General features: G+C 34.6%; 1 pseudogene across 1 annotated transcript in view; it reads left to right on the top strand.

The window, feature by feature from the left end:
- Nucleotides 1–13,807, top strand: part of LOC121351828 — a 117,958-nt pseudogene extending 104,151 nt beyond the window's left edge. Inside the window, exons 5-6 of the transcript XR_005954844.1 lie at nt 1,788–1,941; nt 5,449–13,807. The product of XR_005954844.1 is annotated as a guanine nucleotide-binding protein G(q) subunit alpha-like (transcript). The remainder of the gene's footprint in view (nt 1–1,787; nt 1,942–5,448) is intronic.
- Nucleotides 13,808–14,558: the final 751 nt, after the last annotated feature.

The following is a 14,558-nucleotide window of genomic DNA, read 5'->3' as shown; positions in this document are numbered from 1 at the left end:
AAATTTACTTGAAAATCTCTAGGCCATTTTTCAATTTCTACAAAACATCTGAAGACTACAGATATAAACGACAGCATATCAAAATGTCAGTTTACTGTCCTTAACACAATTTGCTTCGATTTCCCTTTGAAATAATTTGCAAAGGGTTTATGAATACAATTTCATGGTCACCTAATCTGTTGGGAAAAGCATGAAGGGCCCAGAGCCATTGTCCTGTGAAGGCAGTGTGAGAGACCTGAGCTTGTTTAGTCTAATGAAGAAGACACTAATACTTGCCAACAAGTATTTCTGGAGTTGCAGGTGTGCCATGGAACTAAACTTTTTGAATGGACCATATAACAGATATAATTATACTGGGTAGTTCCCATTGCCTTTTCTTAAGGTCTTATTAAGAAAAGAAGTCTAGATAGAATGTTGAGAAGACAATACCATCTTATTAACAGTTTGTCTAAGGAGTTATGTTTTATGCTCAGCTGTGTTGACATTAGAGTTTCTTTCCTTTCAGAGTGAAATCCTGGCACTGTTGAAATCAATATGAGTCATGAGATCTGACTGCATGAAAGCAAATATTTTATTACTCTGCATTAGTTTCTCAATATATAAATTCAGCTATTTATTTTCATGCACTACAACAACATGCAATAAAGTTTAACAGACCAAATAATCAGCTTTTACTACAAAATTGAGTTAGTTTACTATTTGTTTCTTGTTTTCCTTTTTTGTTTTATGTTTGTTTTGGGTTTTTCAAGTTCCCATTCATGTTTATGTTGGCCTCTCTAAAATGCAAATTAATGGAAGTAAATATACACTTACAGCAAAACTTTCTGAGTTATCTGGCAGATTATTGTATGGCTCAGCAACAGCAGAATCTGCAGGATTCATGTTCTTGTCATTCTCTGGAGCCCTATTTGGTGGTGAAACAGCCTTTTCAGGGGACTGCAGCTTTAATAATAATAGTAAAAGGAGTAAGTTTGTTCCTGTGTTACAAACCATATTTTTTCTGGCTCTGTATTAACCACATCAAGTCAGCCTTACAGTTCAGAACTAATCTAATTGTAACATTATTCTACAATGACAAATGTTTTACAAATAGAAATAACTGTAGGCTTTGCTGGTATTTCAGCTATAATGCAAAGTGGTTTCAGGAGCAGCTACGGGATTAAAGGCTAATCCAATGGCATTGTTACCAAAAATCAGTAAAAACAAATATTTCTTCATCCAGCAACAATGCTAGAAACAAAGTTAACCATTTACAATTTTTTTAAAAGTCAATGTCATAAACCTTTGATGTTGACAAAATACTCTCAGGTTTTGAATTTACTTGCAGTTATGTTAAGCTGATCTCTAAGAATTGTTGAACTCTGTATTCAAAATTTGGGAAAGGCAAGTAAAATGAATAATGTTCTTAAACCTTGAATTGGTTGTCTTGTGTTGTTGTATATGTCTCTACCATGAGTGACTTGCATTTGAATAACCACCAGTGTGTTGGCTGATTGTAACTGTGCATATTCAGATTTAGCAAATGTTCCTGTTACAACTTTCATGTTCATGACTAGTGTTTTAAAGAATACTTACGCTTAACTAGCTGAATTTGCAAAAGGAAGATGCCTGAATATTTAATTTACTATTTGCTTATTACTTTTAAATTAATTAATTGGATCTTATGTATTGTTGAAAAGTGCAAAACAAGAAATGGATCCTTTTGCCAAATTGAGTGAAAGTGTATGAATTTATTTTAAAAAAAAATAATCTCATGACCACCAAAATTCTGCTCTTTTTTATTCCAGAATCGAATGGAAGAAAGCAAAGCACTCTTTAGGACAATTATCACATATCCCTGGTTCCAGAACTCTTCAGTTATTCTGTTCTTAAATAAAAAAGATCTACTAGAGGAGAAAATCATGTACTCCCATCTAGTTGATTATTTTCCAGAGTATGATGGTAAGTATAATGACATGCTGTGTTTACACTGTACTACTGGCAAATTGTGCTAGCCTTGACCAAATGCTAGACAGATAGATCCTTTGGTGTATTCCTTTAAAAAATTACTAAAAAATTGTAAAATGTGATTGAACTTTTGTGGAATTTTTAGACTGCTAAGATTTTGGTTTGTACTGTAATGACTTGTAGGTAGGATGGCAGAGCGGCTATTGGGAAATTGTTGACTTTTAGGTGAGTATTGTCATACTAGTAGTGAACCACTTTTTGTCATTTTTCAAAAGTTAGGATGAGGGTTTAAATTGAAATACAAGAGTTAAAAATAATTGTACATATAGTCTTCTATATTTTTGGTGTTTTGAGGTTTGCTTTTATATAAGATTGAATACCTAAGGGGAAGCGTCATAAGCTCTCTGTAGCATTCAGAGAAACAAGCAACCACCCCTTCCACCCTTTTATTGTACCTTTTAAAATTCTGGTTTAATTTTACATTGATTATGTGAAGTTAAGGTGTTTGTCCATAAGAAAAAAATTGTGGGATGTATAAGTACAGCTTCTATTAAAGCTGTACTTTCAGGAAGTTCTCATGAGGGGAAAAGCTACCTATTTTGAGGTAACTGAGTGGAGGTGGCCTTGGTAACAGAAAAAAGTTGTATAATAAGAGGTCTAAATGTTTCTATTTTTTTTAAAGAGAGAATCAATTTTGTCCCACCAGGAAGGAATAGCTGATTGGGAAGCTGAGAAAAAGATTAAAACTCTCATGTTCAAATATGGAAAGTAGTAATGGGAAAAATGTTCTTGTTTTCTGTTAGAGAGGAAGAGAACAGTGAAAAGCCTGCAGGATCAGGTCATATTATTTATGAGTCAGTGTAAATTTAGTTTCATAGTAAGGTACAGATGAGAACTGGCAGCTGAATAGAAATATGCTTGTTCTTTTGAATTTACTTTGTGTAACAAGTTCCCTAGATGACATCCCAAAGGTGAGTAGACCCTACAGTCTGCTCTGTTACCTCTTCTCAAATGTTGACAAAGCCTGTGTAAAATGCTTGTCCAGGAAAAAAAAAAATTCAAACAGTTCATAGAAGCTTTGTTTCTCTTCTCCTTTATCATTGGTGAGGGGAAAAAAAACATTATGGACTATGAAGGATGTGCGAGTGAAGACCTGCAAGCCTTCAAGAATCTTTTGTTTCCTAATTCTGTAGATCTTGCAAGACCTAACTCCAGAGACAAAGTTAGAGTTTGATGTGATTACTTTCCGTGGTAGTGTGGAGTCTGTGGCTTGCAGAGGTCACCATGTGGTCCCCTCTTCTATCCCAGTACACTGGGGATGTGGGAAGTGGGAGATCTGAGGAAGGTATCAGAAATAGGTATTTTTCAGCTGGATTGCTTCTCTCATCTTGAAAAGGGAGAAAGTAGCCTAGGGATGAGAACTGCTGGCCAGGGTGGCAAATTGAACAGATTAAATTAAGGAATTCTGTTGCACCGTGCTTTAGTAAGAGCTTCGAAAGGGAGGATGAGCTGTGCTCCTCTGTCAGCACACTTTATATGCTAGTACTAGACAACTGACTCACAGGCTGGGAGAGAGGGCAAGCACAAAAAGAGGCTGTATTTGGGAGGAAAAGAAGAGAAAAATATTGATGTAGCACTTGTTACATAGATCTTCATGGTATCATATAGAGCCAGTCATTGAAAACTGCTGATTAAGGAGAGCAGTGGGCAAGAAAGGTACTAACTCATGTGATAGTTCTTTTCTAGTTTTCTTAGACCAGAACCATTTGGCCATCTAAATTTGACATTAACTTGTTCAGTTTTTTTAAAGTTCCTGAGGTCATAAACATACTTCTCTGTGCTTGAAGTCAGATAAAAGTTTAAATAACATAAGAGTACAGGTGTGCAGATTTGAGTATATCTCTGAATAGGCCATAGATCTTGAGAAAATGCTGTGTGTAGCTACTGTGAAACTGTTTAACAGAATTTTAGGAAACTGTCTAAAAAACTAAGTGATTTATTTTGATGAAATCATTGTCTTTGGAAGCCCAAGAAATTTCTTCATAAATACTCACATATATATGTGCTATTGTGAGACTTAATATTGCTGCTCTTTATCTATAATAGAGTCTGGTGACCAAGCTAAAGGCTAGAGCCAGTTGTGTTTTAGAAGCTGTAGAAGTGTTGGACAGTCCTCTGTCATGCCTCAGAGAGCTTATTATCTGTTTACATCCCTAAATCTCAGAAAATGTGTCACCTATATATGTATGTGCATATTTGTACATCTGTTCATATGCATACACCCATTTACTGCCAAAGCTTACTCCTCCTCCACATGCATTTGCAGCACACCAAAAAAGTATATGCTTTCTCTTCCATACATTCCCTTCCTAAATTTTAGTTACACGAATTGGAAGTGCTACAAATTTTAAGCTTGAAGTATTAAAAATAGGGTCTGTTATCCAGTTGGTGAAATGCGTGGACATGTGCTGGGCACCAAACTATTGATTTTATGATTACTGAAGGACAGAGCTACAAATAACAGCTGGATGCTGGTATTTGTATTGCTGTGTAACAACAGGACTAATGAAGAGAATAGGAGGAGGCAACAGCACAGAAAACGTGTTTCTGTAGAAACCCACATTTCAGAAACACGAGAGCAAGGGAAGAATGACTTTTGGTGGCAGCACTAGAATAATGGAACAGGATTCACCAGCTTATGTGGCTTATGTTCTTGCTTCTGCACTGCTCTTTGCACTGTGAACATGAATGAATCCTCACTGTTCTAGGCTGGAAGTAATTACTTTACCTTCTGCAATCTTTTAAGCTGAAAATGTAGTTTGGTTAGATTGACTCTGTCCTTCTGAGAGTTACAACTTTAATTTAGATCTGATAGGATCATTAGCATAGATAATTTAGATACCAACTAAAATACTAGATACTTCAATTGGTTGGAACATGAGCCTTTTACAGGCAACAGTTTCAGCTGGAGACCAGCTGTGTATTTTATTATCACTTAAAGTAAATTAACTTCTGTTGAGGACAGTGTCAGACCCAGTTCAAGATACGAATTCTCTATGCTTCCTACTAAAATCCATATAGAACTAGTAAACTTGCACTGCTAAAATAACTGAAGTATAGTTTAAATACAGTAGGTTTAAACTGAACATTCACCATTTCTACTAACTTTTTAAAGATTTAATTATATAGCTAATTTTTTTTTAAATTTTAATTCTATACATTTATAAATCACCTGTTTTGAAACAAGTGATTTACCTTGGTGAAGAAAGAAGATAGTCAGCAGTGAAAGAGTTCTGACTTGGTGAACATCTGAAATTTCTTTCCATCTTTATTTTTAATAGTTCCTACCACAAGAAATGCAGCCAGTATATGATACTATTGATTAGTAAAAGGTTCCCTATCTTCTTTTAGGTGGGGATCACGGAATCAAGCCTTCCTTATTTTCTTTTAAAGAAGTGGAAATACAAAGTTGACTTTAAGAAAACTGAATTTCTCTTGCAGGTCCACAGCGGGATGCACAGGCAGCACGAGAGTTCATCCTGAAGATGTTCGTAGACCTGAATCCAGACAGTGACAAAATTATCTACTCTCACTTCACATGTGCTACAGACACAGAGAACATCCGCTTCGTCTTTGCTGCTGTCAAGGACACAATCCTACAGTTAAACCTGAAGGAGTACAACCTGGTCTAACTGTGCTTGGGGCGTCCTCCAAAACCAACTTTCCGTGATTGAAGATATACAAGAGGGACTGTATTATAATCTGTGAAAACAATTTGCATAATACTAATTTATTGCCGGCCTGGACTCTGTGAATGTCCACAGAGTTTATAGTTAATATTATGATTTTATTTAAAGTATATGGAGGAAAAACAAAAGATGCTGAAATACATTCACAGCACATTTCCTCATTTTTTAGGCAAAACCGTGTGACTCAATGTGTTTCAAATTCTCAGTCGTACATTTACAAAAGATAGCAGTTTTTTGCTATTGAAGCAAAATCAAGCTGGTTTCCTCTTTACCTAACCCTTTCTCTTCTCCTCCTTTTCTCCCCCGCCTTGTCTTTTAAAAGGTACAATGGCCTTTTTTTCCCCCCCCATTTGCATTCCTGGGTGAAATATTTTCTGTTGAATGATTTGGTCAGGAAAACACTATCATCACAGTTTAAGTCATCAGTCATTCTAATTTTACAGTATGTACTTTGAAGGATCAAAAAGTATTGATACTGTGATTTTTAAATTCTTTACATGGGTGTCTTTATTCTGTCTTCACTTCTGAGACTAGAATACTAGGATTGCAAAACAGAATTACAGTTGTCTAAGGTTACTAAATGTAACCATAGTTTTACAGTTAAGAAAGGTGCACAGAAGACAGTAATGAAGTAATAATTAAGACACAATTTGGGATGTACATGGAATATGTTAGAACCTCTTTTTAATTGCCGTGTGCCATTTTTTTCTCTCTTCTTTTATTCACAAATGCCAAATAGAAAAGTCAGAGACACTACATTTTCTCCAGTGGCTGCAGCCTGAAAAAATGTTTTTCTCAGTTTTGTGGGGTGTTTTTTTCTTAAGTTAGAGCTTTTTTAAGTGTTCGTTTTCCACAGTAGGAAAATTATTTTTATTTTACAAAATCCATTTTGCCAAATCTGGCTTTTTATAAAACCAATGCGCTTGAAACATGAAATACTGATTGAAATGCCAAATGGATGGGTTGGGAACTGACCTGATTGAATCAACTGCCAAATGATTAACACACACAGTTTCAGCTCATGTGTTCCCTTTTTTAGAAAGTGTACCATTTTCTAATGCCAAAACCAACATGCAAGTGAATATTCTCTAAGGTGTACCATACACACCCACATATAGTCTAGTAATTTAAAGACAATTTAGATCTCTCATTTTGTAAGTTATGACATAAGATTGTTTTCTGTAATAATGTCAAGGCACCTTCAGTTGTATTACAAGAAGTTATTGATGAGAGATCACATTCAGGAACCTTTTTTGGTAAGGTTGATTGTTAATTGATTCACAGGCATTTGATAGGCTTTCATGCAAAATAGCCTCTCTCAGTGTTCTTTTGAAGAGATATATAAATGTAAATGCAGCAGTGAGAAAATAATTCTTGAAATTTAAATGTGCAATTTTTAACAACAAAAGTGCAGCACACATTGATGAGCCTTTATTCTGCAGCTTAGGTTGAAAGGTTTTTTGACCAGGTGCATGAAAACTCTACATAGAGTTCAGACATGTAATTGGATTGATTATCTATGATGCCAACTGGCACTAGAGTGCACTTAACACAAAAAGGCTGCCACATAGCAGCAGGTGGGAGGTGGAAAAAAGAATGGCTTATTAGTTGATTACCAAAGTTAACAATAAATGCTAATGAGATATTTTTCATCCTTAACCCTCCCAAATTCAAAAGAACGATAATAAGAACAGTTGGGTTTTTTTGCTCCCTCTTAAAACACCTTGTAATTTAAAACTGGTTGTAGGTATAGTGCAATTATGAATGCTATAATCATTGTACATACATATATATATATATATATATATGGCAGCATCCATATTGGCTTTGTAATCATTAATTTTTGGCAAATTGAATGTGCTGTATTGATATGTATCTATGTAATTGTATTGTATGTCTTATAGCTAATTCACATTTTAAATAATGTTATTTTATTTACTTTTTTAAGAGAGAAGAATGTAAATTTTGTCAGTTTATTTCTGACTAGGGATTTGTTGTTGTTTTTATTTACAAAGCAAAATACTATAGTACAGAGCGGTACTAGCATCGTGCTGTATAAAATCATTTGCACATTCCTGAGTAGAAGTAAATTGGGATACCAAGACAGAGATGATTCACATTCAAAACAATGCTCAAATCTTGGCAGGGCTTTATACAGCTGTAGAATACAATCCTATTACAAGAACTTATGTTATTATATCTCATATTGGAACATAAACTTTAAATGGAAAATCAGTTTTTTATTTGACTGAATCGCATTAGGTTTTACTTCTCTGATAGTTTTATTGGAAAAGTAAATTCAGAGGTATTTCGAACCATTGTACCCTAAGTACTAATGCATATATGCTGTTGCCCTAAAAATACCATGATAAAATGCAAAACACCAGATCAGTCTTTCAGAAACTTTGGAAACCTTAGATATAAAAACAACAACCAAAAAGTCACTATTGTTAACGATTTTAAGGAGTTAAAGTATTTTATTTAATGAAGCTAAAGCAGGTAGATATAGATTATAAAAAGTGACACTGACATTCTGAATAGGGGATCAGAGCAGTGACTCTTTCTTACATACAGCTTAAAAAAATTGGTCCTGATCATGCTATGAATGCAACAGAGCTTCTGTTTTCACAGTTCCACTGTTGATAATATCCCTTTTTTTAACCTGGGAATACATTGCCCACGCTGGATTCAGTGCTATAAATGGAACTGTAGCCAAAAAAGGAAGAAAAAAAAAAAAAAAAAGAAAAAAAAAAGGGGGGGGGAAGGAAAAAAAAAAGAAAAAGTATTTAAAAAAAAGACAAACACAACCAAACAAAAAGCCGCAACAGTGGTGTCTAACAGAAGTTTGGAGTTTTTAAATTTGGTTTTGGTTTTTTTTTCCTTATGGGATATTGGGTGGGGGAGAAGGAAATGTGGTTCCAAGTTTTGTATAAAAACAAAACAAAAGTTTACTCATGCTTTATAGTTATATTGTGATTGCAAAAGTTTTCAAGAGTGTATGCCACTGGGCTATTTTCTGGTATTTTTTAGGTAAGTTGAACCTGTGGCAATGTTTAGATCGTTTGAGCATGTTCTGGGAAAAAAAAAATATTCGGCATGCCAAGGCAAGCTTTACATGAATCACCTAACACAGCATTGCAGTATGACAGTTTACAAAACATTTTCTTTTTAAATAACACAGCTGTTCCCACTTGTAGTATATTCCATTGTGGTGGTGGTGGTGTTGCTGTTGTTTTAATTGGTGGTTTCTACTATGCCTTATAGTGCTTAAGTTCAGAAGTTTGTGCCTCTAACATGAAGCTGAAGGCAAAAACATCAAGACAGAAACCCTTTTAATTTTGCCAAAATGATGTGTTTTCTTTGAATGTTATAAATGGGGGAGGAGGGAAGGAAAATGTCTTGGGAACCTGTGTATTCTAAATGTTCACTAGCACAAGAAAGCTGTAATACGTATTTTACGGAATCCTGGAACTTGCCTTTTTCACAAACTGTCGCTGTCCTTACAGATGTAGGATGATGCAGCTATAAGGGCAGTTTACTTTTTATAATTCAGTCTCTTTTGATTGTTAAGGTGTATGAACTGTACTTTTTAATCATACTGCCACATGATTGTGAATCACTTTTTAAAGTTTGAAAATGGAGAAGAGACTTTTAATGCTGGATAACAGTCAGAATTGACTGCATGATTTGCAAAAACTATATGGGGGAAAAGGGCTGCATATAGATATTGCTAGACTCCCAGCCTTGAGTTGTAAGGTGCAGAAGACTTTCAGATGACTTAACCTCATGACCCTTTCCTAGTTAAACATTCTTCACAAAAGAATGAAATATTAGGAGAAAACAAATACATGTTAACCCACATGAAAAAAATAAAATTTAGACATTTAATTTATTACATGTGCTGCTATTCTTGGAGCTCTGTGCATAGTTATCCTGCAGACTATTACATTAGTGAACTAATGAAGTGTTCACAGCATATTAACAAGGCTTACACATGACCTACCTCTAGTTAAGAGATTAGTAAAGTAGCTATGTTTTGGAGAGACTGACATAAGTAATTTAGAAAATTTAAATGTCCCGGTATTTAATTAACCACGGTATTTTAGAAATTGACACTTTTACAAATATGGTCCGTCTTTTGACATAAAACATAAATTCTAGAATTTAATAGACATCAAGCAACTAAAGCCTTTCCAGCTTGTTTGTTTCGTAGAAGTCTTGCAAAACAATGGCTTTAGTTTGAGAAGTGGAGCTACTGGTATTTCCTCTTGCCTTTTGGTTATCTGTAGCATTTTGAGTTCTATCAGTCAAACAAGAAATTTTTTCTATCTAGTCAATACATTGGGGTCACAACTTAGATGATGAAAAAGTTTTACTGTAGGTTTATCTTGAGCTTTTTCACAGTAGTCATACTGCAGGTAAGAAAGGAATAGAGATTTTGAAAACAGTGTCAAAAAATACATCAAGTTTAATGTAAATAATTTGAAGGTTTTTTGCTCTCACAATACAATTTAAGTTGATTTCCTTGTTTGCCATGCTGCAGGAAATCCTTATTTGACCAGTTCTTAATATTTTTTTTCTTTTAAGGAAGGAGTGTCAGATGTATTTTTAAACCTAAGGGTATTTAAAAATTGCTGTTCTTAAAGTGTCACTTAAATGCATGTATTGTGTGTTGCTTGAGGGACGAAATTGGTTTTTTTGAAAAATTAGTATTGTACAGTTTCTGCCCCTCAAAAATGTTGTTGGTTAAAAATACACTATTTTTTTTGCCATATCTTCATACTATAGTATCTTCATTCCTTGAAATTTAGTTTTTCTGGAATATTTGGACTTACTGTTCTCTCAGAATGCTTCTTATTATGGTAAATACAGGAGAGATATATTACTCCAAAATTAATTTTTAATTATACATGCTCCATCATCATTGTCTAAATATTACAACTTCCAGAGTATCTTTGTTACAGCCAGATGTTCAAAACATTTAGGGTTTGTTACAGCGGTGAAGGTAATTCGACAGTATTATAAAAGGTTTGGAGTTTTTTTGGCTTGTGTACAATGGAAACTCAGAAGCATGGGAGAAAATAAATAAAACCTATGTCTCAGGAAAAGAAAACTCAGACTTTGCAGACAGGAAAATTTCTTAAGGAGTTCTGGATGATTGCAGTACTACTGCAAGAGTAGTGTGTTTCTTAGATCTTTTTGTACACCTGTGTCATGATAGAAGTAACAGAAAGAGGCTATGTGCTACTTTCAGGAGTTTGACTCATACCTGGTCAAAAATCAGTGCATCTTAGATCATTACTGAAGAAATAGTATTTCAGGCAAGTTGCAAAAATTAGTTGGTTCTCCATTAAGTGAACAAAACAGTTAAGGTAAGAATCCTGGAATGCAAACCGTTTGCCTAAGCAAAGACAAGAGTGAATGGTTCCTCATTTTTCTTTCCAGTTGCAGAATGTATGGGAGAAGGATCAGTCAGTAGGGAAGGATTTATTTTATGTTTGTGTCTCAGTGAAGATAATGTCAACTACAGTGTCATTGTGACCTTTAGATACGTGAAATAGATGTAGAAACTGTATCTGTGTGATTAGTTGTGCATACTTGTGATTAAAATCTTACATCAGACGCTATGATCATCTCACCCAATTACCAAGCATTTTGTAGAACTCTGTCCCAAACATCTAGGAGTTCCAGAATATTTAAAAACTGCCACAAAATACACAATTGCCAGATCCTCAAGAGCACACCTGGTATCAGTATCTGATACGAAGGCACCAGACCCTGTCTCACAGCTCATTACTTTTAAAAGGACCTACTTTCCAAGACCTCCTTTGATCCTGGTTTTCATCCACTTCGAGCTTTCTCTCTCCCTTATGTCAGCCCTGCTGCTTTGTCAATGAACTGAGTGGAAAGAAAAAAAAAAAAAAAAAAAACTTATTTTTGCAGTTCTTGGTTGGCTGCTTTATTAGTCTAATTTTCAGGGGTTTCAGCCAATTTGGCTGACCAATGGTTCAAAGAAGTGCTAAGCTGACCAAGTGGAAGGGATAGAATTGTGTGGCCAAAAGGCTTAGAAATGAGGAAAAAAGGAGCAACATTTTCCTCCCTGAAAACCTCATCCTAGTGCTGTAGTTTCTGAACCCTTCATTTTATGCAATATTAGCTATTCTGGCTTGGAAGTGCTGCACTTTTCATTTTTAAAGGCCTTGATTGCGTACTTATTCTTGGGAAAAAAAAAAAAAAAAAAAAAAAAGGAAATTACTGAACAAGGAGAGCTCTTGATCCCTTTTAAGAATCACAGGTTTCTCTGTACATGGACTAAATGCAACTGTAGTCAGACTGATAACTGATGGCAAAAAATCAAACTTAGTGTTAAGGATGGAAAAATGCAAAAATGGTACTTTTATTCATACCACCAAAAAACCCCTAAAACAAAGCAAAAAAAACCTCAAACAAAACTTGTTATTTTCCAGTAAGCTCTAAAAAGAAAATGTTTTCTATCTTATTTAAAATGCTGTGTTGCTGGGCATGACATTCAAGGTTCACTGTGTCTTGTCCAAGGCACTTCTTTCTCCATTCACACTTATTTAATATCACACTCATTAATTGTTTCCTATTAATTGCTTCCACACTCATTAATTGCCATCTAAAGAAAATACAGTATTGCTTTAAGTATGTGCACTCTGGAATACTTTCAGATCCTTGTGAATTAAATGTAAATTGGTCTGGTAAAATTCAACAACTGATGATGTGTAGTACAGCTGAAGAGGAACGCACTTTGTGCTTAATCTTCTTCCTACTGCCATTTTGTTTTGATTATTTTTTGGTATCTTTCCTTTATCCTGTTTACCACAAAGAGAAGGTTTTTTGACATACCAGATTCAATTCTGGTAGTCATTGCAGAGTTGATCATACTGGCTCCAAATTGTGAATAAGACCAGCTTCAGAAGGTTCTTGTAATCAGGGCCAGATACAATTTGCCTTTTGGACATGCATTTCAGAAAACTGTTAACACTATAGTTGGAATACAATCACTTGAAAGATGTAGTATGTAGTAGGCAAACATGGGCCAAATTTTGCCATTTTAGTCTATCATTTTGCATTGTCAGTAGAAAGCTATTTGCTAAGATGTTGCTGAAAATTTGCCTTTTTTCCTGCAGTCCTGTATGAGGTGGTTAATGCAATGATCAGGCTGGCACTCAACTGAAGAGATGCATTAATTCGACAATAAGTTCAAATGTATTCTTGCAGAGACTATTGCATAAGATTACTTTATATGATGCTAACAACAACAACAACAAAAAGATACTTGCATGCAGTAAATACTTAAGATATTGCACTTTTATACATTTATTATAAAGAGGAATCACTCCCTAAAAATAAAATTCCATTTATCTCACAATGAAGTATCTGGAGTCTCTTAACAATTGTCAGTTACTTGTGCACACAAGTGTGATTATTGTATACTAGAGGTTTATTAACCTATTTCACATGCTGCAGAATACTTGGTTTATTTCAAATGCTGATTTTGGAAAGGCGAAATTATGTCTTTATTAGTATCTTGGTGACTACTTTTCTCAGCATGTTTTTAGGAGAGCCCTCACAGTTACTGATAAGACCTGATTTATTTTAGCTCAAGAAATTAACTGATTTACTATTATTGTCAAAGTTTTTTCTTCAAGTGCTTTAGAACTTCACTGTTTCATCTCACTTTGCTGAAGTTAAGCAACCTGAGTGTAATTGAGTGGCAAAAGGCTAGATATAAACGTAGTCAAATTTGATACTTCCCTTGCATAATAATTTTTTAATGTATAAATCAATTACATGACTATAATTTAGCAACGGAGCTATTAGTCTTGAATTGCAACAGGCTGTGGTGGTACTAAGAAGAAATCAGTTGTCCTTATATACATAATCATATTATTCAGATTCTTTACAAGATGTGAGAGGTATTCAAATAATGTTATGACTAATACATGTAAAAACAGTTTAACTCATTTTCAGTATTATTTAATGGTCTAGAAATTGTTGGAATCTCTTGTAAGAAGTTATAGAACTGATGCTACAAGTGGAAGATTTTTGTGGTTATGGATTAAATAATTCTCTTTTGATACATAGTCACACTTGTACATGCTGATTTTATTTCTGCTAATATGAAACAAAAGTAACTCACTGTAGATAACAAACATAATCCCCAATTAAAAACCAGAAGAGCAAAACATTACATAGCTAGAAGGTAAATACAGGGCTTAGATGTTGTACACTAGATGATAGTGTACAATGTAAATGAGCACAACAAATTGCCTAAGCAGAGAAAAGTTTATGTAAACTGAGAAATCATTTGTGAGTCGTTTAGTTGACTGTTCACTTGTTCAAGATTAATAGAAAAAAAACAGTCTGGGTTTGAGATACTTTATTAGCATATCTCTAGGAGACTTCTCTAAACATTTTGCAGTTCAAAGCAGTGTAGGCTAAAAGCTCTTTCTCCCTTACTCTGTTGTTCAAGAGTTGAGAAATTCATACACTCAAAATACATACATTGCAGGACGCTTAAATGAATGCCTCCAAAATGCAGCAGAGGGGGAGAGTGTAATGCTGCAAGGTGTGGGAGGCAAACCTGATGTCCCCAGTCATGCAGATGAGAATGATTTTGTCAGTTGACCTGCAAAATGTGCATAATTTAATTATTTTGTTTGTCTTCTCAGTAGAAAATATTATGGCTTCAGTATCCTACCACAGTCTTTTTAATTTTAACTAAAGAGTTGTTAATTAACAACTCTTCAGTTTTTCTAATGGAAATAGGAAAAATGGCTGGGCTACAAAAACAGCTTAACACCTTTCCTCAACTCGCTGTCTTGGAGAGCCACG

This window comes from Pyrgilauda ruficollis, unplaced genomic scaffold (assembly GCF_017590135.1).
Source record: "Pyrgilauda ruficollis isolate IOZ18807 unplaced genomic scaffold, ASM1759013v1 scaffold174, whole genome shotgun sequence".
Lineage (NCBI taxonomy): Eukaryota > Metazoa > Chordata > Aves > Passeriformes > Passeridae > Pyrgilauda > Pyrgilauda ruficollis.
Note: the sequence above shows the minus strand (reverse complement) of the source record. Positions and strands in the feature narration are given on the sequence as shown.